The sequence below is a fragment of the Panthera onca genome, chromosome C2 (assembly GCF_046562875.1).
Source record: "Panthera onca isolate mPanOnc1 chromosome C2, mPanOnc1 haplotype 2, whole genome shotgun sequence".
NCBI lineage: Eukaryota > Metazoa > Chordata > Mammalia > Carnivora > Felidae > Panthera > Panthera onca.
In genome coordinates this window covers 61807449-61834384 of record NC_138347.1, presented here as the reverse complement: position 1 = coordinate 61834384, position 26936 = coordinate 61807449, and the positions used below count along the sequence as shown (strand labels likewise).

Genomic DNA, 26936 nt, shown 5'->3' with positions numbered 1-26936 from the left:
TCCCCTAGTGGGCTTTGACCACAATAAGGACTATAATCTGACCACACTCCTGTTTGGAAATAGTTCCCTTGATTTTATTGAAAATGTCGGTAGTAAGCAACAGTCAGAATTTTCTATTCCTACTCCCATTGCCTGCTGATTTGGGAGACAATTGGCACTCACCCACACACATGACCAGGAATTCCTATTCTAAATTCCAGCATCACGGACACACTGAACACAGACATGAAACCTAGAAGAGGTCATCAAACCATGTCATTTCACAGCCATAGGAACTGAGGCCTAGAGGTGAAGCAGTCGCTGGTAGAGCTGGGGCTAACCTTCATCACCTCCTGTGTTTTTGTTTTGAGTCCCCAAGGTCACAGAGAATGAGAAGGCTGAATTTGGGACAAAGTAGAGAATTGAATTAGATCATTACTGTCAAAAGGCATGCTTTGGCCTAAGGCAACTGGCAGGTCTCTTTATAATCCTTTCATTCTGGGCCTGAATGATCCAGATTAGCAGACTAGATTGTTCCTGTTACATTTCAATCACAGAGCCATGGTTTGGGGCTGCTGGGTAGTTAGTATGGAATCATGAATGCAGAAAAGCATAGCCTGAAAAAAAAGATTATGCTTCTGCCCCAGAAGCAAAATTCCCAAAGGTAGGCGTGATATCTTTGCATATTATAGTTTGTAATGTGAGCAAATTAACTAACAATGTTTTAGCACATTTACTAAATCATGGGATACATAGTGATCTTCTGCAAAATTTTGGTACAAGCAAAGGTACAGATAGCCTGCGTTCAAGAGAAAGCTCATACTTTAGGTACACACTGAATCACTGTATAACATTCTACACACAAAATTTGACATAGTTTAAAAGGAAAAGAGAATTTATACAGAAAGAAGGTAGCAAAGCTTATAGTAATATACATATCTGTGATAACAGACCTGTTCAGTAAGCTCTACCAGTGCAATAAGCTTACCTTGTTTGGTTAGTGTTTTGTTTTAATTTTTAGGGATAACACTAATTTTCATATAGTAACAAATATACATCCTTAGGGAAAGAAAGTATTTTCAATACAATGAATTCATTAGTAGAAATAGTTTCATCGAATTCTTCTTGTTATATCCAAGGTAACATAGGCTTTTAAAATAAGGAACCATAGAATCCTAGTTTTCAGGGGAGGATCTGGGGACCCCCAATCCTTGCCAGCCCCTGCAGTGGTGAGTTTAGGAATATTCTGGTGTTCACAGGTCAAAAGTATGATCACCTTAATGCAATCTGGCCTCACTGACATCTGGTTTTTATATCTTAAATGCACAGAGGTTTCCTAATTCCACTTTCTATTCAATACATATTTCTTGCCTGAAAACTTTAGAATCCGAGATGTGTTATTACCTTCTCTGGATGTGGAAATTTGTCCAATATCACTAGGAATTTTTAAACACACCAAATAATCTGAACCATTTTCTGGATGCTCCTGGACTTCCCTGCTAGATGCCCCACTGAAATTTCCTACTCTTTAGGCACATTCAGTAATAGACACTAAAGAGACCTCCATACAGAGTGTTACAGCTGCACTGCACTATGTACATTTCTGGAAAGTGGACTTGGTATTATTTTCCCCCAAGAAACCACCAATTCACACATCTGTTCTTTGCAGCAACGGATATAATTACCACAATGCTGTTTGTAGGCACATGACCCTCTGAAGGGGCACTGGTTAAACATCTGTAAACAGGGATAAACATCATATTGTGTCTCACTCTCAAGCAATTTGAGTAATTTTTGCTGGAGATAAAAAAACAAAAAAACTTCTTTTGTTCAGTCTATGTTCAGCAGTATCTGTTTTCCTGGGAGTGTTACTGTGTGATATTGCTTTGCCCCCAGGAAGGCAGACTTTGCTGAAGCACTCTTTTGGCTCAGGAACACAGTGTTCAAATGAAATAGGGCTTTTAAAAAAAGACTGTGAGAGAGGTGTGCTGAAGTAGTATTGGGTTTGCTCACCATTTCCTCAGATCTTCCTGGGAAGAGCTGAGCTCTTCAATAAAGAGACAGTTTGTATTTCCTAAGTCTCTTTCTCCAGAGAAGAACTTTTCAGGTAAACTTGTGTAATTTGCTGTTTCATTCACTGTAGGTGGCTAAGCGGACAAGTTTGTGATTTGCTTACAGTCATACTAAAAGTGGATAGAATAGTCAATATTTGAATCACTTGGTTCTTTCCTCTGAGTACCGATTCTGTTTCATACATATAGTGGCCAACTGAAAAATTAAAATGAAAACAATGGAAAACTTGAAATATAAGCTATTTCACAACAGAGCAGAAAACTTCAAACCAGTGAGAGTCAACTGAGCTAAGTTTCCCAGCTTTAAGAATGGCAGAATTATCTTAACACAGAGGCGATGCATAAATGCTTATATACAGTGGATTTGGGGTAGAGGGAGGAGTGGACAGGAGAAAGACAGAGAGTAGTATTTCCTTCCTACTGTTGTTCCATATATTTGGGGAAATATTTTTTAGGAGTACTTTTTAAATTTCAAATGTTAAGTATCTGAAGTGAGGAGGGGATCTACTTTTTCATCGAAAAATCCATTAAACACAAACAGGGCATTTAAAATTTTAAATGCTGTTTTTAATATAATAGCAATATTTTGGATGGAATTACCCAAACTCTAGGACTAGTACAAAGTTCGGGCTTCAGAGATGAGGCCCAGAAGAAACAGGTTGCATATCTGTAAAAAAGGGATTTGAAGTAGGCGGTCAAGTTTTTTCCAGCTCGATAATTCTAAAGAATCTCTAAACCTACTCCTGTGAGAAATAGGAGTTTAAGGGGTAGACACAAAGTAAGAACAGAAACCATTCCTCAAAACCTTCTTAGCCTCCTTTGACACTGGAAAAACTATCCCATAATTTGGTCAAGGAAAAAAATAAGAAAATGCATCCCTGATGTCAGTATTTTTTCACATGAGGTATAGAAATCCAGTCGCCAATTTTTAGTTCAGCTTCACCTCTCATTTGGCTATCTGCTTAACCTAACCTAACTCTAGATCCTTCAACTTGACTCATAAATGTTTTGACTCATAGCTTCCCTCTATCAGAGGTTATGAACCGCAGGACACATTCAGTGTAAACATGTATAAAATTGTAACGAATCCACTGTTAATAATGTTACAGAAATTCTCCTCTAAGTAAATTTATTAGCTGCCATTTTGTCTCAAGATGGTGGTCTGAACCATAATTGCATCTTTATGTCTACTAATTTTTATCAAAATCTATTAACCTTTCAAAAGTGACCACAATGAAAGAGATATATACAAAATATTAGCAACTTAGCTGAAACATGTCAACAATAAAAATTATTTATTGAACACTAGATTAGAATCAGGAATATAGAGATGTAGAAAATGCAATTCTTGCCCTCAAAATATTTACTATTTATGTAAACAAGCAATAAAATGCTAACAAGAAATAAAATGAAAGAATTAAATAACACAAAGTAGCATACACTCAGAATTAAGTGGGTGGCACAGTTAGTTTGTGCTTTAGAAATTCAGATGAGAAAATCATCACTGAGTCTGCAAGAAATAACAACAGATAGGGGGGAATTCAAAGGGGAAAATGGGTTTTGGAGAAAGGTGATGGATTCAGTTTCAATCATAAAGATTTGGAAGGGGAGTTCAACTAGAGATACCCAGAGATACCTAGAGATAAGAAGCATTTTAATACAGGAAACATAAACTTGAGAGCCCTTTATGAAAAGGTAGTCAATGAAGCTAAAAAGGTGAATGAGATTTCTAACAAAGAAATTAGAGATTAAAGGTTAGAAAGACTAAGATCTTGTTCTGTGGGGGATATCTGTATATAGAAGACAGAAGGAGAAAGTTGATCCAGTGAAAGTCAGTCTCATTAAGCATTGAAAGGAACCAGAATAGGAGCCAAGAGAGAATCCTAAAAAGGAGTGTCCAGAAGAGTCTAATGCAATGAAAATGTTAAGTGAAGCCTGAGAAAAAGTCTTCGGAAATGGGAATGCAGAGGCCACTAAGGACCTCAGAAAGGGATTTTAGAACAGGGGAAGAGGGTGGCAATTACATGTGTTTAAGAGAAGCATGGGCCAGATAAAAATGGAGGAAATTACTATACTCTTTTAAGGATATGGGTATATGGGTTGAAGAAAATTGAGAAACTAAAACTTCCCATTTCTGCGTTCGTAAGTAAAATGGAATGCATTGTAAGGAAATATAGAATTTACATATGAAATGAATGTAGGATATGTTTACTCTTGATGACAGGGTCCAATTCAATTTTCCAGCATTCAGTGTTGATGTTCTCTCACCCTAGGTAATTGGTAGTAATTTCTTTTCTCTTTTCTTTTCCTTTCTTTTCTTTTCTTTTCTTTTCTTTTCTTTTCTTTTTCTTTTCTTTTCTTTTCTTTTCTTTTCTTTTCTTTTCTTCTCTTTCTTCTTTTCTTTTCTTTTCTTTTCTTTTCTTTTCTTTTCTTTCTATGTTTATTTGTTTTTGAGAGAGAGAGAGACAGGGAGAGAAAGAGCACACTAGCGAGGGAGGGGCAGAGAGAGGCAGGGACAGATGATCCAACGCAGGCTCCACACTGACAGCAGGAAGCCCATGCAAGGCTTGAACCCATGAACCATGAGACCTGAGTTGAAGTCTGACGCTCAACCCACTGAGCCACCCAGGCGCCCCAGTAGTAAATTTTTTTCTACCAAATAAATAAAAAACCCAGCCAACCAACCAACCAAACTAAAAACAAATGAGATAATCTTCAAACACTAAGCCTAACTTTTCAAGCAAAATAAAATCACAGCTCATGTGCATGGTGTGTGTGAGAAAGAGAAAGAGGGAGAGGAGAGGGAGAGGAGAGGAAGAGGAGAGGGAGAGGAGAGGGAGAGGAGAGGGAGAGGAGAGGGAGAGAGAGAGAGAGAGAGAGAGAGAGAGAGACTAAGACTTCACTTGCTAAGAAACTAATAATGCTACAACTCACAGAACTCCACCACAAATCCTATGCTCCTCCTTTTGTGGGCCTCCTGGCATATGGGTTTCACATAATTAAAGGTATCCCAGTGTGGCAGAATTGAATTTTACTTTCTTCCACCCACTTTTTCTTTCCTTTTACAGTTTATGAGGAGTTAAGGCTAGATTAAGAAACACTGACTTCTTAAACATGAAATAATACATCAGAGTTATGCTACAGAGAAAGGATCAAGGTTACCAAAGCAAATGTCAGTTGATCTACATGTGCAGCTTCGAAAATTTTAGGGACCAAATGTCTGAAGATTCTAATGCTCACCCCCCCAGAATAGAACAGGCACAGAACAGGCACCTCAAGTCTGGGATGGAACTGGGGTGGGGGAGGAGGAGGGACAAAGGGCTAGAAAATGGGAATGAGTGAAAGAAAAAAAATAAATAAATAAGGGAGGCTAGAGAGAGAAAGGGACTCCCAGATGCCTACCTGAAATAAACTCCTAATGAACTAAAAGGAAATTCAATGGAAAAAATAAGTGGTTTACATCACCCTCTAAACCATAGATGTGTTCGTAATTGATATTAGGTTTTCTTCTTGGTTGTAGAGATACCTTAGCACTCTCCCAGATATTATGGACCTAACCAAGAGCTCTTGCCAGTTTATGCTGGGATGAGTTTCACTCTCTTTCTCATGGAAATACACCTAGGGAAGGAAGCATTCTAAAGGATGTGAAGATTAAAATGGCCACAGGGTAAGAGACATTGTAGCTTCCTGTTAGCTTCCTAAATTCATAGTGCTTTCACCTTTCACCTTTCACATAGAGGCTTCACCTCTCAGTAAGGGACGGCTCCTGAATTCTCATGCATTAAACATCATCTGAGGAGCTCATAAATGAAGTCTCTCTCCCTCCAGAAAACTTCATTTTAAAAATCTCTAGGTGATGCAAAGTCAGGTGATCTGTAAGTCACTGGGGAGCATGCTGCTTAACTCACTCTTGTTGCTTAGTAAGCTCTTCTGGCAGTGTTTCTCCTTTTCACTCTGAGCCACTGACCAGTTTTTCACCAGGAAAAAAAAGAAGGGGCATTAGAATCTTGACAGGATCTGCTGAATACACACCCACCCAGTCCAACAAATCTCTCATCCCCTTCTTTCTCCTTTTTTTTTCAAAGGAAATTTCTCCACAAAGAACCTCTCGTAAAATTTAGGAATTTGGACCCATCTGGTCATTGATATCACATTTGTTTCCCGCTTTACTTAGCCTTTCTGTCTCTCCTTCCCTATTTTCTCTGCTTTACCATAGGTCTCTCCCTAGCTAAAAATAGCACCCTTTTACTACAATCTCATTTCTCTCCCTCTTTTCAGTGCCAAATTTCTTGAATGTGTGGTCTCTGCCAGTTGCCTGTATTTCTTCCACCTCAGTCCCCTCCTACACCCCTACAATCTGGCTTTCGTCTTCATCATTCTACTAAATCACCCGCTTGGAGGCTATCAATGGTCCTCCCACATGCAATGATCTATTCTCCATTTTAATCCCTTCTTGATCACTCGGATTTAATAGTGTTGACCTTTCTGTTTTGGAGTTTTCTCCTTACTGGCTTCTTTGATTCTGTATGCTAGATTTTTATTGACCAATGTTTCTTTTCTTTCAATGAAATATTTTCTGCCACTGAAGGGAGAGTAAGCCTTTCCCTCAGCTCTTCTTTTTCTAACTCTCCCTTATCTGAAGCCTATGGAAATGAATACACTTTCAATCACCCTTTGAGTCACTTGCTCCTGACTCCTTCCCCACCACTTCCGAATCTTCAACTAAGCATTGTTTTCTGGACACCTCACTCATATAACCCATGCTGGAAATCAAAACCATGATCTTCCTTACCAAACTAGCTCTTACTTTCAAGTTTATCAATTTTGCCAATAGTATTTCTACTCTATTTATCTAAGCTGGAAATCTTACAATCATATTTTATTTCTCTACCCATCCCAGGGCAACTTAGGGGCATTGGCATGGCTTATCGGGTTCAGTGGGTTTGAAATGGGCGATGCAGTTCAACGTTAGAAATATTGTCCAAGGCTAGAGAAGACAACAGGACTAAGAGGCCAGTAGAAGAGAATCCCCAGTCTCAGGCAAGGGAAGGAATTCCTGATAGAGTCCACATGAAGGAGTCAGAATCAGAAAGTGTGGGAAGTAGAGCTAGCATTCCAAGAACTAGGGAATTGAAAATGGGGAGCAAGTAGATCTGTAGAAAGGTCTATCTGTAGAAGAGTAAATGCCTAAAACAAGGGCTGTTCTTATAACTTGCTTTGTCATACAACCTATGCCACATGTCACCTGGTCCGAAGAATGGGAAGAATCACAGGCCACATGTATTGACAGAGACTTTGCTTCATGCCCTCTAGCCTCTGAAATTGGTCCATTTTCCTCAAAAGGGCCACAATTAGCTTTATATTTCAATTCCTCTAGTTGTGAACACCATTTCATCACTCATATTTACAAAAGTAATAATAACTTCTTTTTAAAAATGTGTTTATTTATTTAGTTTTGAGAGTGAGGGAGAGAGAGAGAGAGATAGAGAGCGCACATGTTAGGGGGAGGGGCAGAGAGAGAGAGAGAGAGAGAGAATCCTAAGTAGGCTCTGTCAGCACACGGCCTGACATGGGCTCAGTCCCATGACCCTGGGATCATGATCTCAGCTGATATCAAGAGTATGATGCTTAACCAACTGAGCCACCCAGACGCCCCAAGTAACAATAACCTCTTAACTCATCTTCCAGTCTCCAGTCTCCCTAGGCAATCCCTCTCATGCATATGTGCCCTAAATACCTCCTCTATCATGTCACGCCTTTAGCCAAAAGCTGCTAATGACACAAATTTCTTACCACGGCAAACCAGTTTTGTTTTTTTTGTTTTTTGTCTTTTGGTTTTTTTTTTTTGGCTAGGCCTCATCTACACACCGATTTCCTCCCTAATTCTCACCATTGAACACTCTGCACTTTTCTCAGGATGTTCCCCTCAAAGCTGCACAATTTGTTCTTTATCACTCCGTGTAGCCAGAATGCCACTTCTCCTCTCCTCTTGACCACACTCTACTTTTCTCATCCCTAAAGTCCTCATGCTTCCCTGCCTCCTCCAGTGCACATCTGTCATGGCCCCTGTATCCTTTCATTACAGACTACCTTATTTCATTATTTTCATGAGTGCCATTCCACAGTTTGTGCGGATTCCTTAAACATAAGTCTTTTCTCTCCTAAATGGTGGGGTTTACATTCTCGCAGTTGTCACAATATGTCCTCAGAGTTAGGCCCACAGTACAAGCTCAGGAAATACAAGCTGGTTGCTATTTTCCTGGAAAAAGATACTTGATATATAAAAAAAAAAATATGAGAAGTGGATTTCTAAAATATAATATAGTATCAAATGGCAATAAGTCCCAGTGGAGGGGTCTCTGTGATTGGGATTTTTCCTGATTATATCTTCACTGTAAGAAATGATAGTCTAGTTAGGGCACTGCAAATATTTCTGAGGGCTTATGTTTAATTCAGGATACCTATTGAGCTTTCCCTCCTTTGTCTTGAATTATTTCTAGTGTTTTCCATTTCTTCAGAATGATTTGAAGCATGTGCTCACTCTCTTTCCCTCTCTCATTATACCCTTTCTGAACCTCCATTGGCAGCAACCATCCCTAAGTCCTTGCTACATGATCAAGGCACATGATACAAAGCTTGAACACTATAATCTTTAAAAAAGATTTTTTTAATGTTTATTTATTTTTGAGAGACAGAAAGAGACAGAACATGAGTGGGGGAGGGGCAGAGAGAGAGGAAGACACAGAATCCGAAGCAGGCTCCAGGCTCTGAGCTGTCAGCACAGAGCCCGATGCGGGGCTCGAACCCACGAACAGAGAGAACGTGACCTGAGCCAAAGTCAGACGCTTAACCAACTGAGCCACCTGAGCGCCCCATTGAACACTATAATCTTGATGGCTTCTTTGACTTCTATCCTTGACCAAAACGCATGGGTTAACTGAGCCCTTCTTGGCTCCAATACATAGGAAAAAAAAAAAAAAAGGTAAAGAAAGAAAGACAAGACAGAAAGAATGACCCAGCACAGTAGTAATTAGTTGTATAAGCAAAGCAAACCTGGGAATGACAGTTTTGGAAGTTTCCACTGTGCCTATAAACAGTTGGCATAAGCAGAGCTGCTTGCAGGAAAAATCTTTATAGGTCACAAATGTTGGACAGATTGGTGGCCTAGGCCAGACAATCTGTTTATCTAAGGCTGACTTACCCTTGGCCCTGAGTTTCTGGACCCTGACAGTGAGGAAATATTAGGAGAATCTGAAATCATGGCTTAAGCTCATCAAGAAGCATAATCTAATAGCTTTAGTTTTAGTACCAAATTTTAAACCTTAAAAGTTAGTCCAATGCTTAATTTTTCTAAATTATTGTTAAACCAGAATGCTGACAAGTGATAATTGACCATAGCCTTAGACACAAACTAGAAATCTCAGTAATCCCTAAAATTCCATAGTTTGGGTTGGTGTGTTTATGTATGTGTTTGCATGCCATTTTGTTTTTCATTTTTTTGGGAACTCTTTTTCTTAAGTATTTATTCATTGAGAGAGAGAGAGAGAGTGCACTTGGGAGGTGCAGAGAGAGAGGGAGAAAGAGAAAATTCCAAGCAGGCTCCACACTGTCAGTGGAGACCCCGACGCAGGGCTCAAACTCACAAACCATGAGATCATGACTTGAGAGGAATAAAACTAAATTGAATTAATGAGGCTTCATTCAATAAGAGAAAGTGTCTGAAATACATTAAGGGGGTTGGGGACATTCTTTGTGGCAACAAGGGACTAATACTCATTGGATTACAAATATCCAAATTGAGTATTTAGCTCCCATCTCTTGGTAGGCATAGAGAATGGTCAGGCACAGTGATAGTTGACAGGATCAAGACAAGAATACAAAGGCAAAAGGGGTCACTAAATTAACTGCTCAGAGCTTCAAGGACTCTACTTTGGTCTCTGTATCTGACTTTTTGAATGATGACGGGTAAGCAAAATTTTGTTTGGGCCTCTGTACCCTTGTGAGTGAGGTTAATCTAATTTCTCTCATTTGAAGAATGTTGTAAATATATAGCAACACATGAAATATCAGAGATACTCCAGCAAAGGCCGAACTCCAGCCTCACAAGGATATCATGAAAAGGAATTAATGAATCCTAGAGAGGGGACAACCATATCTGATTCATATTTTTAGCCTACATCTTTTAGTTTATAGTAGGTACTCAATAAACATTTCCTGATGAATAAATGAATGATGCATGATTTAGTTGACTTCTAAAATCCCTTCTAGCATTGAGATACTATGAAAGAGGTAAGTGATCTACTGATAAACTAAAATAATGTAAGGGCCAGCCACACATGTACCTTAAAGTTATCTTTCTCTGGAGAAAGATATAAGATTGAATAATAGCTTCATTAGGCTTCCTGCTCCAACAAGACTGTCAGATGGACCTAGGCATGCTGAACACACCTTACATTAGCAGAGTTATCATCACACTTCTGCCTGGAATAAAGCCTCTGATGAAAATTGGACTTTGAGAATGCCAGTGGGGGACTAGATTTTGATTCAAGATCAGCTTATAACCACAGAATTCAGTGCCTGACATGGTGCCATTTGCCATTATACATTTTAATCTTCAATTCCTATGAATCAAATTTCTTCTTACAATGTCTTGGGATGTCATTAAAAGATTCATTTAAAAAAATATATATATCCATTTATAAGTCACTAATGCTGTTAAAAGATATACACAGAATTCTAGCTGCAACCACAATCATGTGGAGTCATGGCATACTCAGCAACCATAAAGGATTTTTCTTTTTCTTTGCAACTTGAATCTTTTCTAGAAGATCTTGCTATTTTTATCTTGGAATGTTTTTGCCATGTTGGCTCTTGGAAGATTAACCTGGAATGCAAATAGGACATGCGATGGGTGTTCTATCTTACTCAGTGTTTAGAATGCCTCATGGTGTCTGACGTTCTGCTACAGGTTTGTTATCCTTTCTCAACCAGTGTTTGAACCCCTCCCACTCTCACCCATTCATCACCCTGATAGTCCTGTCCAAAGACTATCAGGTAAAATACAATAATCAGTTAAAGCCAGATGGTGCCAGTGGCAAAAGCAAGCATTTCCCCTTACAGCACCCACCATACATAAATAACTAATACCGTCACATTTGACAACTTAATGAGTATAAATTTACCACAGCAGGAAAATCCTCCCCAAATATTTAAACAATTAAAATGTAAAAGAAGAAATGAGTAAGCATTTTGTAGTGGTAGGCAGGGCAAAATTTCTCTTTAATTATTCTTAGGTAATCTAACCATGTATCTGGGACTGACAAATCAGCAGAAAGAAATATACAGAATGCTACTGGTCAAGAGTAAGGGATAGAACTCAAGAAAGACGTGGAGGACAGAGGAATGGATGTATTAGCTATAGCACATTTTTAGCTTATTGTTGTTACTGCATCTGAGCAGAATTTAAATTCATTATTCATTCAAGAAAGATTCATTGAGCATCTAATAAGTGCCAGGCCCTGTACGAGGTGTCAGAAAATATCAGTAGCTAAGAGTCAGGAAGTTTACATGCCACTGGTGTGAACAGATAATAATAAATAAATATCTTGGGTGGATATAAAGTCTAGAGAGAAAAATGAAAAGAATAAAAGGGGCCAGAAAGGGAGTATAGGGGTGGGAGTTGCTTTATATGGAGTGAGGAGAGAAAGCCTCCTTGATGAGATCTACACAGCTGAGATTCTAGCAGAGCCCTAAGAAAGTCAGGAAGCGAGTCAAGAGAATAGGTGTAAACAAAGCATTTCAGGCAGAAGGAAGAGCAAGTGCAAAGTCCTGAGGCTGTTGCAGTAATCCAGGTGAAAAAGAGTAGCTTGGGCCTGATTTCTTGAGTATTGGGTTGCATCAGTCAAATTCTTGGCTGCAAGCAATAGAAGCTAGACTGCATTAGGACAATATCAGAGCTCACAGTGTTATTGGGAAAGCCAGGAATGTGGCTGGAAAAACAGGCAGGAAGCAAGAAAAGCAACCTGAACCCAGGAAACACAGACAAGCCAAGACCACCAACTGGTTAGGACATCAGTCTGTGGACACCACCGCCACCAGATCCTGGATGCCCCCACTGCTGAGGATAATTTCTAATTGTCACTGCATGTTTGCATTGCTCCTTGAAGATTCAAAATGGCTGAGTCTAGATCCTGAGATGCTCACATTCCAGTCACCTGGAAATGATGGGCTGCTTTAGCTTCTAACTGTATGCCAGGCTCAAAGTTCTATTCCTATCTTATTGGCCACATCTGCAAGATAGCTAATTATATCTCTGGGTTCTAGACTCTAAGAACCAATACAGATTAGCCCTAAAGAGCATTGAGAGTGCAAGGTGTACAAAATCTAAATCAATGACATTAATAACTCATTTTTCAGTTAGCTAGTTGTATGTTCACTAAACCTCAGACATGCATACACGTACACACACACACACACATGCACCAAAGTCCAGAAACTAATCCTTGAAGGATTCCTACAAAAAGATACCTAGACATAAGATTCATTTAACATAGATACAACACCATTATCAACAGCATCAACTATAAAAAGCCATAGCTAACATTAAGTGCTTATATATGCCAGTGCTTATATATAGTTCTAAGTATTTTATACATATTAACACATTTAATCCTTAAAAATCTTTTAGAGTCATGGCATTTAAGCCTTAATACTTGTGAATGTTCTTATATTCACAAAACTCAACCTCCAGGCCTCCAAGGCAAGTTGGCTAGTTATACATAATGAGAAAAAAAAACACTTGTTTATTCCTATAATGGGAAGCTTCCTTGAACAATTAGGAAAATACAACTGAAATTAATAATTATCTAGGAGCAGTTTCTAGAACACAGACTTTAAAATAGACACACATAGGTCTGCCATACTAAAGGGTGAAGAGTGTTTTGTTTTTTTTTTCTAAATTAAAAAAAAAGTTTACTCATTTATTTTGAGAAAGAGAGAGTGCAGGGGAGGGGCAGAGAGAGAGGGAAAGGGAGAGAATCCCACACAGGCTCCATGTTATCAGTGCAGAGTCCAATGTGAGGCTCAATCCCACAAACTGTGAGACCATGACCTGAGCTGAAATGAAGAGTCGGACACTTAATTGACTGAGCCACACTGGAACCCCCAAGAGTGTTTCTTTTTAAAAAATTACTTCTATGTTTCCTGTATCTTACATAGTTTCTGGCATAGGACATGATTAATAAATGTCTGTTGAATGAATAAATGACTTCCATATAATATTTGAAGAAAATATCTCCCCAAATTCATTCTGGTAAAAAAGACTAATTGAAAAATAAGATGAATGAGTCAAAAGGTAGAAAAGAGAAAAATAACTTTTAGTCTTCATTTGTAAAAGAGTCCTGTCTACTGCTGAACCACGTAAATGCTGACATCACAGGTTTACAATATTTAGGAATTTGTACATCTGGAAATTGAGAGTATGATACTCTCTCATCCTCTGAAAGAAGTAGTACTGATGTAGGAAGGAATTCCTGGTCAGCCCTTCCTGCGCTGAATGACCTTGATCACACAAATGCCAACACTGGCACCATGAAAGACTGGATGTAGATCAGTGTTGCCAAAACTCTGCTCCCTAGGCTTCCTCAGAGGGGCCTCTGGGGAAGGAGGGCGTCGTTGACCAGACAGATCTCTGAGCCTCCAAGCTGTTTGGCCACAATGGCAACTTCATCTGTTTTATATATTTGGGATTCCAAGAAATACCTGGGACAAAAAGTTTCTGTGGCTAAAGAGAAATTAAATAAACAAAAAGGCTACAAAAATTGTAAAATCCCCTTAGCCCTACTAGTCAATGATAATTATCACCATCAGGCATAGCATGAAAAAGGATGAAAACTTTTCCCTGGGAGATTAAATAAAAAGGTAGTAAGGTAAACTGCAGACCCAGGATGTGCAAGCACTGGACAGTGCCTTGTGAAATCGAAGAAGAGAACTCATGAATGGCATTGAAGCAGCATCTAGGGAAATAGGAAAGGACAATACACAAGTACACTTATAAAACATATATGAATGCTCTCTTTCTCTGACTATGTATGTGTGCATATGTATATATATGCGACATATACCCATACACACAAACAACCTGGGGGAGGAGGAATTATTAGGGAGGTTACTATAGTGATTGCAGTATGGGACCAGATGGGGAATGAAGAAAAGTCTGAAATGATTTATTAAGGAGGGGATCTTCAAAAGAATTTTTGGAAGCAAAACATGGTTTGGCAGAATGGAGGAGAAAGAAAGCATTTCAGGTGGAAAAAATAGCACCACTTATGGTTAGGAGGTAATAAAAGCTTGTGTGTGTAGAATGCCTAGAATATTTTGTTAGCCCCTCATCTATTCTATCCTCTAATCTTCTTGTACCTACATAGGCCTGACCTGTGGACCCCCCACTGGAATCCAGAGAAATTCCCTTAGTTTCAGAGAATTTGGCTGAAATTGGTTTAATCGAACAACCCAGATTGATTAGCTCTTCCTGGAGTATGATAAAATAAGTTATTGGCAACTTAAAAATTTACAGTAGCCTGACACTGCAGGTTTCTGGGTATATATCAATCGAGAACCCAGAGCCTTGATGCAGAAATGGTTTTCCACCCTGTTGAGGGTTCTCTCTCGAGAGCAGCCTATGGAAAAGTCTGTGGAAAGTGGAAGCAAAAACTATGTAACTAGATCACTGGGATGGAATGCAAATCCTCATCTAGAAATGGTTCCAAGTGGTTCCACCTATGTCTGGTGGGTCTTCCAATGTTACACCATATCCCACCAAACCAACCTCTCTTATGTTGAATACTTGCTTCTCTCATCTACTCTCTCAGCCACCCAAACTACGCATGCATCTTCTCCACCTCCCACATCATTACCGAAATAAAAAATGTACAACTGAGAAAAGTGACTCATTTTTTTTTTTTTCAGCTGAAGTCTGCTTCATCTTGCCTTCCTTATGTTCATCCATTCCCTAAGCAGACAAATTATATTTCTTTGGTCCTTCCCAATTTTGATTTTAGAGTGAGCATTACCCCAAACTATAAATGAGATGTGTTTCCAAAGTTTGTTTTGCAAGTTAGCAGTTTGAAACTTAGAATATCATTTCCTGATATTGAAAGAGTGTTTGAAAGAGCGTTTAAGTTTTCCAGACCAAAAATGTATATTTAATCTCTCTATGTTATTTAGCTTTGGTTTAAAGGGACTTGGCTACTAATGACCATGGTTCATTCTTCTCCCTTCTTGAATCTCATAAGTATACTTACAAAGGAGGCAGACTAAATTGAAGAATATTTCTCCCTCTCCAGAATTCTAAAGAAGAGCCCATTCCTTCTCAGTTTCATTCCCCAGAAGGAATCCTATTTTTGTGTGTAAGAGACGTAAGTTAGATGTTGATAACTCAATGATTACCTGGCCATTTGTTTCTTCATTCCCCTGTAAGTAAATCTACTAGTATCTTTCTGTTTGTTTATCAGTTTGGGGATAGGTACAGCAACATCAGACAGATGGATGCTTCTATAGCACACATACAGGGACCAGGAAAAACAACAACAATTAAACATGCACATTTTTTCTAACTAGAAATTTATTTTTTTAATATATTTATTTATTTATTTATTTATTTGTTTGTTTGTTTGTTTAGAGAGAGTGTACATGACTGCTTAAGTGGAGTAGAGGCAGAGAGAGAAGAAGAGAGAAAATCCCAAGCAGGCTCTATACTGTCAGCCCAGTGTGGGTCTCAAACCCATGAACTGCAAGATCATTATGATCTGAGCAGAAACCAAAAGTAGGACTCTTAATTGACAGAGTCACCCAGATGCCCCTCTAACTAGAAATTTAAAAGAATGAAAGGAGAGGGAGAGTGCCTACATGAATATACAGATATAGGTCATATCATTAACAAAGATGAAGGATATAAAACCTCACCAAGATTCCTGTGGGTACAGTACCAGAAGACATCAGTTTTAGGTACTAGGAAAGGGCTGGATGTTTAGCACTAGGCTTAGGAGGCAGATGAATGGGTTAAAAAGACTACAGCAGTATATTTTAAATGGCTACTTACCCTTAGCCCAGATCATAAGAAGTTCATAGTGTCAAGTATGGTTATCTTTCTGTCTATGTTGAAGTATCTCTCTACAAAATGGTGACTGTTATTTGCTGAAGCAACCAGCTGGCACCACTTGGGTGAAATCCAAGTCTGTGTAGTCTTAGCTCTGTGAGATATCTATTAGGTGCCCAATTATAAACTGTGCCAGAGTGAGCAGATTCCATGATTGATCAGTGAAACTGGGTGACTTTTGCCTTAGATCTAACCAAATTTTGCTCTCACTTACTACTCACTAGACCCTGATATTTGCTCATTTGTGTAGGCTCCATTTACTCAACTTTTATTTAATGGGAGCCTAGTATGTGCAAAGCATTGAACTACAGCTACACATAGGCAATAAACGAAACATGATTATTACTTTAATGGAGCTCCTCGTATAGCAAAAGAGCCACATATTCATGTAAATGAATATTTATAATAGAATCTGTTGAAAGTTGTAGCAGAGGTATATACTAACATAATAATGCAGAAAGGAGATCATCATATCTGCCTGGAGGATGAGGGAATCTCCACAAAACCACTCTAGCCACATTATGTAAATAAATTAGAAATGTGTTATATAAAAAGAAGAGAAAGGAAGACATTCCAGACAAAAGGAACGGTGTTTAGAAGGGAGGAAAAGACGAAACAATATAGGTTATTCCATGAAATTATACAACTGCAGTGGAGTGTAGGTTGTGAAGAGGGGTGGATGTTGAAGTTCAAAGAGATACACAAGAACCAGAAACTTAACAAATATTTTTAAAAGAATCAAATTAAGAGCAATACTAAAAGAAAATAAAAGAGGTGGGGTGATGTGTTAGAAGGTGACTTTCCGAGGGATGCCTGGGTGGCTCAGTCAGTTAAGCATCTGACTTAGGCTCAGGTCATGATCTCACAGTTCATGAGTTCTAGCCCCGCATTGGGCTCTGTGCTGGCAGCTTAGAGCCTAGAGTCTGCTTTGGATTCTGTGTCTCCTTCTCTCTCTGCCCCTCCACCACTCTGTCTCTCTCTCTCAAAAATAAAATAAACATTAAAAAAAAAAAAAAGCAAGAGAGAAAGTGATTTTCCAGACACCACTCAGATGGATTTGCCACAGAAGGCCTCTCAAGTGAAGGCCAGAGAAAGGCCTTGAAAAAGGAATATGCATGATGAATTTTTTTTTTAATTTAAATGTATTTATTTAAATTCAAGTTAGTTAATATACAGTATAGTATTGGTTTCAGGAGTAGAATCCTGTGATTCATCACTTACATATAACACTCATCCCAACAAGTGCCCTTCTTAATGCCCATCACCCATTTAGCCTATCCCCCTACCACCTACCTCTGGCAACCTTCAGTTTGTTCTCTGTATTTAGAGTCTCTTATGGTTTGTCTCCATCTCTGTTTTTTATCAAATGTCCATTGGCTGATGAATGGATTAAGAAGATGTGAGATGCACACACACACACACACACACACACACACACACACACACATATGCACAATGGAATACTACTCGGCAATCAAAAAGAATGAAATCTTGCCATTTGCAACAATGTGGATGGAACTAGAGTATATTATGCTAAGCAAAATAAGTCAGTCAGAGAAGCACAAATATCATATGATTTCCCTCATATGTGGAATTTAAGAAACACAACAGATGAACATAGGGGAAAGTTTTAAAAAACTAAAAGGCCAATAGTCTTGGCAACGAAGCGTGTATTTTATAAGTCTTGGTGATAATGAATTTGGTTTTGATTCTAAGTGGAATGGAAAGCTATGAAAAGTTTTTAAGTGGGAGAGTCACATGATCTTATAGGCACTTTAAAAACGACTACTCTGGCTATTGAGGGGAGAAAATTATAAGGTACTGAGGTTAAAAGAAAAGAAATTAGAAAGGAAAGTTATTGCACTTGTCTCCATGAAAGATGAGTGTGTTAGAGATGACAGAGGAGATGGAGAAAAGCGGAAAGAGCCAAGACATATTTTTGAGGTAGAGAGTGAGGGAAAGGAGGAATGAAAGGATATTTTGCTTTTTACTTATAGAAACTGGGAAAAGTAGTAGTATCTAGTGATACAAGAAAGATGGGGGGAATGAAGCAGGATTCTGTTTCCATTTAAATGACGGGATAAGAAAGAAGACATTGGAACAAGAAATGACCGATTTTTAAGGTATGTGGAGATTGGGGATCCTGTTGGTCATGAGACAAAGATTTTCAGTGGACAGTTAGATTTATAAAGCTCTAGGGCACATGAGGTAGTTTTGGCTAGAGAGCGTGGAGAATTTGAGACCCACTAGTCCATGTAGGAGTTGTGGGGATGAATTAGAAACTGCTGGAGTTTCTGCTGAGGAAGAACATGCAAGAATAAGGGTAAACACCTGGGTAATATCAAATTTTCAGTCAGTAGAGAAAAAGGTACTCAGAGGAGGGGGGGAAAGAGTATGTAACCAGAGATGCAGTAGAGAAAAATCAGCTAAAATAGGTGTTATGGAAGCCAAGAAAGTAAAGAGATTCAAGACAGAAGATATATTTCATGGTTTCAAATGTCCCAGAGAGTTCACTCAAGATAGCTATACTTGTCTTTCTGAGAGTTTACTGAGACTTCTATTTGAATTATATATTACCTCAGAGTTGAATGCAGAGCTATTACAGAATAGATACCCAGATATCAATCAATATGTGTTTCTTGAGCCAGCCACTGGATGTGATAACTTCAAACAGTTTACAACCAGTTTGGAGAAATCAGGTACATATAAATATACATGGTCAATTAAGTAAGACTCTGTTTAAATGAATGCTGAAGAAATGGGACAGGTAATATATGCTACTGAAGATCTAAGCAGGGAAGAAGTCACAGAGAACTGTAGTAGTCAGAAAAGTCTTCACAAATAAGAGAACTCTTGGTTCAGGACTCAGGTTGGGTGAGACTGAGCTAGGCAGAAAGAGGACTTTGCAAATAGTGGGGACGACAATGAACAAAAGTATAGGGGAAGTAACACTTAAATTCATATTAAGTCTGGCTGGGCTAGGATGCAAAAGTGGAAGAGGAGCTTAGCTATGGAACATGTTACTTCCTAAGCTGGAAGGCCTTAGACACAACTTAGTCTAATACTCTTGTTTTATAAAGGAGATGACAACCCAGAGAGATTAAATTTGTTTAAATTCACAAGCCTAGTCAATGGCAGAGCCTTTAAAAGGCAAGGCAAGAATAGGAGATTGGTACCAGATTCTGAGGAGCCCCAAAAAACAATCATAAATAAATAAATTGGAATTAACCCTGTAAACAAAGAAATACCATTGACATTTTGAGAAAAAGCGGGGGGGGGGGGTGAAATGTAAGATTAACCAACAGGCAGAGTGCAAAGGCAATGCCAAATGCAAGGAATTTTGGTGACTCTCCAGCCTCTCACCTGGATCTTCTCATCTGAACCACAGAACACAAATAAATGATCTGAGTGATGATTTTCTCCATTCTCACAAGGATGGTATGTAACTTGTGTCAGTCCAGATGCACAGGAAAGAGGTTAATTCATTATGTACAATCATAGGTCTTAGGGCTTGGTTATCTTTTAGATGGTTGGCTGAAAAAGGCTGGCAGAAGAAGGAAAGGACAGATGTGAAGGATACTGCAAATAGAATTTGGTAACTGATATTATGGCCTTTGTGAGGGAAAGAAGAATATTCCCATGTTATGAGCTGGGAAACTGGGAATGTTCTGGTATCACTAAAAGATATAGTAAAGGAGTTGGAGTTCTAATCTAGGGAGAAGATAATTAGTTTAACACGGGACTTTCTGAGGTACCAACAAAAAATAAAAGGAAAAAAATATTTTTAGTACCTGGAAATCTTGGATTATGGGAAAATTAAATTTTCTTTCGGTTTACCTATAGTTCTTGCAGTTTGGATCTTTATGGATGGATTTTTACAGTATACCCAGATCAGTAAAAGTAACAATATTGATAAAATATATTTAATAAAATAAACTTTGGTTTGTACCTGGGCCAGATTCCAATGTTGCTAGAATGGTAATGCAGAATTGTAGAGGCCTGCAGAAAAACGCTTAAGTATTGAAAGATATAGTCTTACATAAAATGGGACAATATGTGTGATGACAAAATTGCATTTCTTTTTTAAGCCAAGGATTGATAATTTCTTCACACTTAAGTGAGGATAAACCTGAATTTGGTCCTGAGGATGCTTGAGTATACTTAAAGTATACTAGGGCCCAAACTTCTTAGATTCTTTCCTGAATACACATATTCTTGGGCTTATTATGGGCTTACTGCATCTTTCAGCTGATGTTCAGAAGTGAAGTCAGAGCCATCTGTGGTCATTAAAGTTCCCATGACAGTTTTTACTAGAAGGTTATGGCCCAATTCCAAACTGAGTAATTCTATTTTACAACTCCTCCTCCCTTTTCATTTATAATCATCTTCATTTCCTCTTCTATACTGGTTTCACCCCAGAGGTGTAAGGTGTGAAGTTCAAAATGGAAGAAAGAACATGCAAGAAACTAGGTCTTCATGTTTTCCATACAGCTCTCAGTATTGAACACAAATCTGGCTGAGTTATCAAAAGCTACCACCCTGTGTCTGTCTTTCTTTCTTTCTTTCTTTCTTTCTTTCTTTCTTTCTTTCTTTCATTTGAGAGAGAGAGAGTGCAAGCTGGGGGTGGGGGGTGGCGGCAGAAGGAGGGAGAGAGAATCTTAAACAGGCTCCACACTCAGTGCAGAGTCCAATAAGGGGCTCCATCCCACAATCATGGATCAAGACCTGAGTCAAAATCAAGAGTCTGATGTTCAACCAACTGAGCCACCCAGGCACCCCCACCCTGTATCTTTCAATCAAAAGCAATCAAAGTGTAGAGGAACATTGAATTTATATTAGCATTAAAGACTTATTCAAATGAATACTAAATACCAACCTGATTTCTCCAGAGTAGCTTTCCCAGGTGATCAGAGTAAACAAGTCCTTGAGATTCAAGAGTTAGTGAAAGATTGCAAAAGGTACTCTTCAGAAAAAAAAAAAAAAAAAAAAAAAAGTTTGAATATATCAAAACCCCAGGTCAGATCTGACTAAAGAAAAAGCCAACATTTTTTAAGTGAGATAATATAATTCTCTCCTTCCTTTTGAAAATCTCTGAAGTTCTTAGAAATATTAGTCAGATAAAACTTTGGAAGAAAAATTCTCCAAATGCCTAGAAATGGGGTAGGTTTACAATGGACTACTTAGAAAGTCTCACTACTGCTTTACATCTCTCAAATAAAATAATACCTTTTTAAACATGATTTGAAGAGAAAGAATTTGCAAGTGCAATGTCCACCAAATAATACCCAATACCTATTTATGTAAGAGTCTGGATAGCCAAACTGAGCTGTCTCAATACATGTACCTAGACATTTAACTACAAGTTAATCATTAAGAAACTGAGAATAAGAAACTGAGAATTTTCTTTTTAAAGAAATTCTGTTTTGACTGGTGGGGTGGGGAGGTAAAGAAATAATGGAGACAATTGCCTATACTGGAGTTTGAATGGAATTGTGGAATGCATCTTTGCAACAGCTGTTAAGGATCCAACTTGGTGATTAGGAGGAGATTTGTACTTCTCAGTTTATACTCCAAGCAGGTAAATTGGTTTCCGAACCAAAGAAAAGTAACAGTAGGAAGGAGGATTTGAATTCTAATAGCTCCTACTCTAGCTAGTTCCTAGGCTAGTTGTGCCAAGAGATTCTGAAGCCCTTTATTTATTTATTTATTTATTTATTCATTTATTTAAATTTTTAAAAAATGTTTATTTATTTTGAGAGAGAGAGAGAGAGCATGGGCAGGGGAGGGGCAGAGAGAGAGGGAGACACAGAATCTGAAGCAGACTCTAGGCTCTGAGCCATCAGCACAGAGCCTGACACGGGGCTTGAACCCACAAGCAAGATCTGACCTGAGCCAAAGTCAGACTCTCAACCGAATGAGCCACCCAGGCACCACTGAAGCCCTTTAGATTTAGATTCTGAAGCAGTCAATTTTTGCTTAACCTTTGGAGATCACTTTATTTATTTATTTATTTATTTTTGCCTCATCTAGTTCTTTTATATAGTCATTAATGGGAAGATATTAGGGTCTTTCAAATATTCATTTAAAAATAACATTTTCTGAATAGTTATTGGAACTGGGTTTATAAATAATGGATGTAAGGCTAATTACCAAAATTCTACATTTAGAGCAAACTGGTGCATATGGAGACAACAGCTCAATATTTTAGAAAGTGCCAATTTGCTAAAAATAGATAAATATGATGATTATTGCTGGAATTGATTCAAGGACATTCAAAATGAGATGACTAATATCAAGGGGTAGCATTTCCCTGATACAAATCCAAGGGAGATGTTTTACACCCATTATTGCCCAATCCTTTCATAGAAATAAATCCCAAAAACTAAAAAAGAAAAATTAGAGCAAAGCCAGCCCAGGTCAAATTAGCAAGAATATATGATAGCTGACATTCCTCTTAGACAGGTAGTACCTGCCAGAGTTCAGCTCCTGGAAGACCTTGGAAACCCGGTGCTTATCAACTCCAGGTGTGGAGATTTGCCTTAACTTTTATTTTTTTTTATGTATAAAAACACATAGGATCAGTTATCTGTGTGGTTGCTGCTTCCTTTTTGAATCATCAGTGATGACAACCCTACCAAAAATAGGAATATGCAATACAAGACAACTTGAAAGCAACCAATGGGGAAAATTAGTGATCCACCACATTTGAGATAAGTCTCTCCTGATCTGGGTAGCTACCCTATCATATATACATATATATACATATATATATATCTTTCTCAGCCAATTTATTCTCTTACTAGATTCACAGGTGTGGGCTTCCACAAATTGTGTCTAAACTGTGTGACTTGGCCCTTCCTTCAATCAGAGATAAGTGGTCTATTGGTAACTAGTTGATCCAAGAAGGATCCATCATATTCATTCATTCTCAGTCTTTCTCTGTTGTGAGTATGAAAAGATGATATATATACACATACATGTATACATGTGTATTTATCTCTCATTTAGAATTTTGAATTGTGAGATAGTTAAGGTTATTAGTAACTGAGTCTTTTAAATGCAGGGCTCCAGAAGTAAAGTCTATGAATTCCTGCTCTTGAGATTACCAGATCTAATCTAGTTTCCATAAGCTTGGCTATTCAACTTCTTAATTTTGTGTGATAGCTAGTTTCCCTTCCATAGATCCCTTTCATAGACACTTAAAGTTGATTTCTATTACCTGTAACCCATCAGAGTATACATAAATAATGGAAATGTGTGTGTGTGTGTGTGTGTGTGTGTGTGTGTAAAGAGAAAGACAGAGAGACTGAGAGATAGAGACAAGAGAGAGACAGTGGCTAGCATGAAGGATTAAGGGGTGATACTGACCATTAATAAACTAGAAACATCATCAAAGAAATAATTGTTTCCCTCTCTATACCAACTTATTTCAAAATTAGTAGTTAATATGCCTTTCTATTAAATTCTATATAAGACCAACATATAAAAGATTTTCCAAAATATGCACATTTTTTCTACATTAGACTTCTAGTCCTGGACAAACTTATTCAATTATTACACTTTAAAATATTTTCAAATATATCCATATATTAAGAAATCAAATTCTTTGGGTTATAAAGTTCAATTGCTTATATGAGAATTGATAAATTTATTTTATTAAGTTGGTAACTTATGTCAGTCAATCAGGGACACAGGAAAACAGAAATGTCCTTTGTAGAGATCCTGAGAGTTTAAAAGATAATACATGGCCTTAGAGTTGGGTTGGAAAAGGTTCAGGATGGCATATCACTTCTTCTGGTCACAGTTAATAACTGATGCAATGAGGAATCTTGAAGCTGTATGAAAATGGTGCTCAGGGGATAATCTTTGAACTGTGCTTCCCCAAGTCAGGCTTCATCCCCATTTGCAGTCTCCCAACCAACCTCATATGCCTATTCTTCTGTCTGACTGGGCCCTCATGTGATGGATGTGAGCACAGCATGCCTTATCTTAGTGCTGAGAACCCAGTTTAGAAGTGAGGTGGGGGTGGGGTTGGGGATGAGGGAGAAGGAGCCAGCTTAGCAAATGGAGAAGAGAAGAAACCCAAATGTGAAGGAAAGACTAAAACAGGAAAAAAGAAAAAGAAAAATAGTGGATATTTCTAAATGCATTTGAACTGATCCTTCGGGTTTCATGACGATTTGAACATTGGCTTATTTAAATTCTGTCACTGAAGTTGTTGAAGGAAATGATAACGATATACTATGCTTCCATCCATTAGCATGGTTAATATTTACTCTGGAGAATAAGAGAGGAGGGGTGGGAATGGCAGATAAATATATAGACACATTCCGTACAGAGAGCAAGGGTACCTCTTTGCAGAGAACCATGAATACTGTGGGTTTCAGTATGTGGAATTTCTCAATTGATAATGCCTTCCACTTGACAAACACATTGTTCGCAAAACACTTTTATTTTTATCACTTTATTTTGAGCCTCACAGCAACCTAGTAAAAAAGGCAAGGCAGGATTTGGGAGTGTTCTTTTTATGTGCCCACTACATAGATGGATAAACTGAGGCTCAGAAATATTAAGCTACTTACCCAAGGTCACACGACAAGCAAGTGGCAGAGCCAGGTCTAGAACCCAGGGGAAGGGTTTATTTCACTACAAAGACATGAAACAGGACATTAAACAAAGAACATCTAAGAGAATAAGATCTGTAAATAATTAAGGACAGGAAATCTGGAGGGTCACACTCCCATACTATAACCTGAGTTCACTGCAAGTGAGCCACTCTGGTCTAAGCAGACAGGAAAGGGAATTGTAACTTTGACCACAACCACCTTGTAAGGAGGACCAGTAGAATTGAGTGTGCATTTACACAAAGCCAGCTCTGAAGAAGTCCACAGAATGGTCTTCTGTTCCAAAACATCTCCCCTAATGACCCATTATGGTATCTCTCCCTTCCTACTTTTACCAATGAATATTATTTATTGAGAAGCTACTATGTGCTAGACAAAGCTTAAAATATCTATTTTGTCTAAAACACCTATTTGGAAAGCTGGAAAGAACACTTTTTCTTGAAGTTCTCTTTTCATAGCTTCACACATCAAACACTAGCCTGGGCCAATGTCGCTTAATCAGAAAACTCCACCCGGACCTAAAGAAGAACAAAAGAAAAACTCAAAGAAAGAGATTGAAAGAGGTTGCAAGCAATGAGCAAGATATGGAATAAGGGTGTGGAGATTAGAAAATATTACCTAGCTTTAGGAGCTGAAGACCAACATCACCTATAAATCATTTTATCTTATTGCTCTTCTGAAGGCCATGCCAATTCAGTCAGAGAAAATATACTACATAGAGTCTGGCCAAGATCATGTTCATAGAAAGCTGTGGTTGCAGTTTGCCCTATGGTAGCCACAATAGGTCGACTTCAGAATCCAAATCCCTTCAGTCTATTCAAATGTAAGACAAAGTTGATCTGATTCTCATTCACGTAACAGACATTTGAGGAGCTACTTACCATTTAACCCCCCTTTACCTCCATGAAAGATTTCCCTTTGTGGAACAGTATTCTGTGGATACTTCAGTGGGAAGGAAAGAAACCCAAAAGAAGACAAAATTGATTCTTGAACACAGGCCCCCCCTGAGCACAAGCCAACACTACATGTACTTTTGGAAGTTTGTGTATCAATGAAATAAATCAACTAAGTAATCAAGAGATTGAGTCAACATGTGTAAGTAAGCACTGTGGGGTCCTAAAGGAAGGATACTTGAAGATCCAAGATTGGTAGCCATATGTCTAACCTGGCACTATGCTAACCTCAGAGGGTAGACTAGTTTGCTGGGCTGGTGGTGGAAGAGGAGACTGAAGGGAGGTTTTCAAATAGTACCAGTTATAGTAGTTTGGAGAATTGCAATATAAATGGGCTTATTTTCTGCCTGCTTTCATTAAAAACTGATGATTGTGCTATGTATAGGTCGATACTAAGAATCAATGATGATTAGCTTCACCTTAAAATTGGATGCCAACAGATTAAACAAAAATCTACTAGTGGTTCTATCCATTTAGATATGCCACAATTTATGGAAAGTTTGTAAGCCTGGTTTTGTATTAATTTATGAAACATACAACGCACTGATAAAACCAGTTACTGTATGTGTCAAACATTGTGATAGGCCTGGAAGTAGAGAAAGAATTAAGATTCCACCCAAGTAGCTCACAGTAGAGATGACAGCTTGGGAAAAAAAAAAAAAAAATGCTATGTAGTAAAAAACAGGTGATATGTTGTGATGTTATAAAATATAGCATAGTCACAAATAAAGTGGAACTTAGGAAGGTCAAGAATGGCTTCCAAGAGCTAACTCTGAAAGAGGAAATGTGAATTTTCCAGGCAGGGAGAAAGTATCATGTCAGTATGTGCAAAGGCACCAAGGCCTGAAATACTGACGTGGTGTCATAAGGTGTGAGCAGGTATTTGAGGATGTCATTGGAAAGGTAGGCAAGATGGGGGCACTTGGGTGGCTTAGTCGATTGAACGTCCGACTTTGGCTCAGGTCATGATCTCACGGTCTGTGAGTTCGAGCCTCGCCTCGGGCTCTGTGCTGACAGCTCAGAGCCTGGAGCCTGCTTCGGATTCTGTGTCTCCCTCTCTCTGACCCTCCCCTGCTCATGCTCTGTCTCTCTCTCTCTGTCAAAAATAAATAAACATTAAAAAAAATTTTTTTTGATAAAAAAAAAAAAGAAA

General features: G+C 38.3%; 1 protein-coding gene across 1 annotated transcript in view; it reads right to left on the bottom strand.

Moving 5' to 3' along the window:
- GAP43 (growth associated protein 43) overlaps nucleotides 1-26936 on the bottom strand; it is a 100318-nt gene that overhangs the window by 67586 nt on the left and 5796 nt on the right. The gene's annotated exons all lie outside the window — the stretch shown is intronic.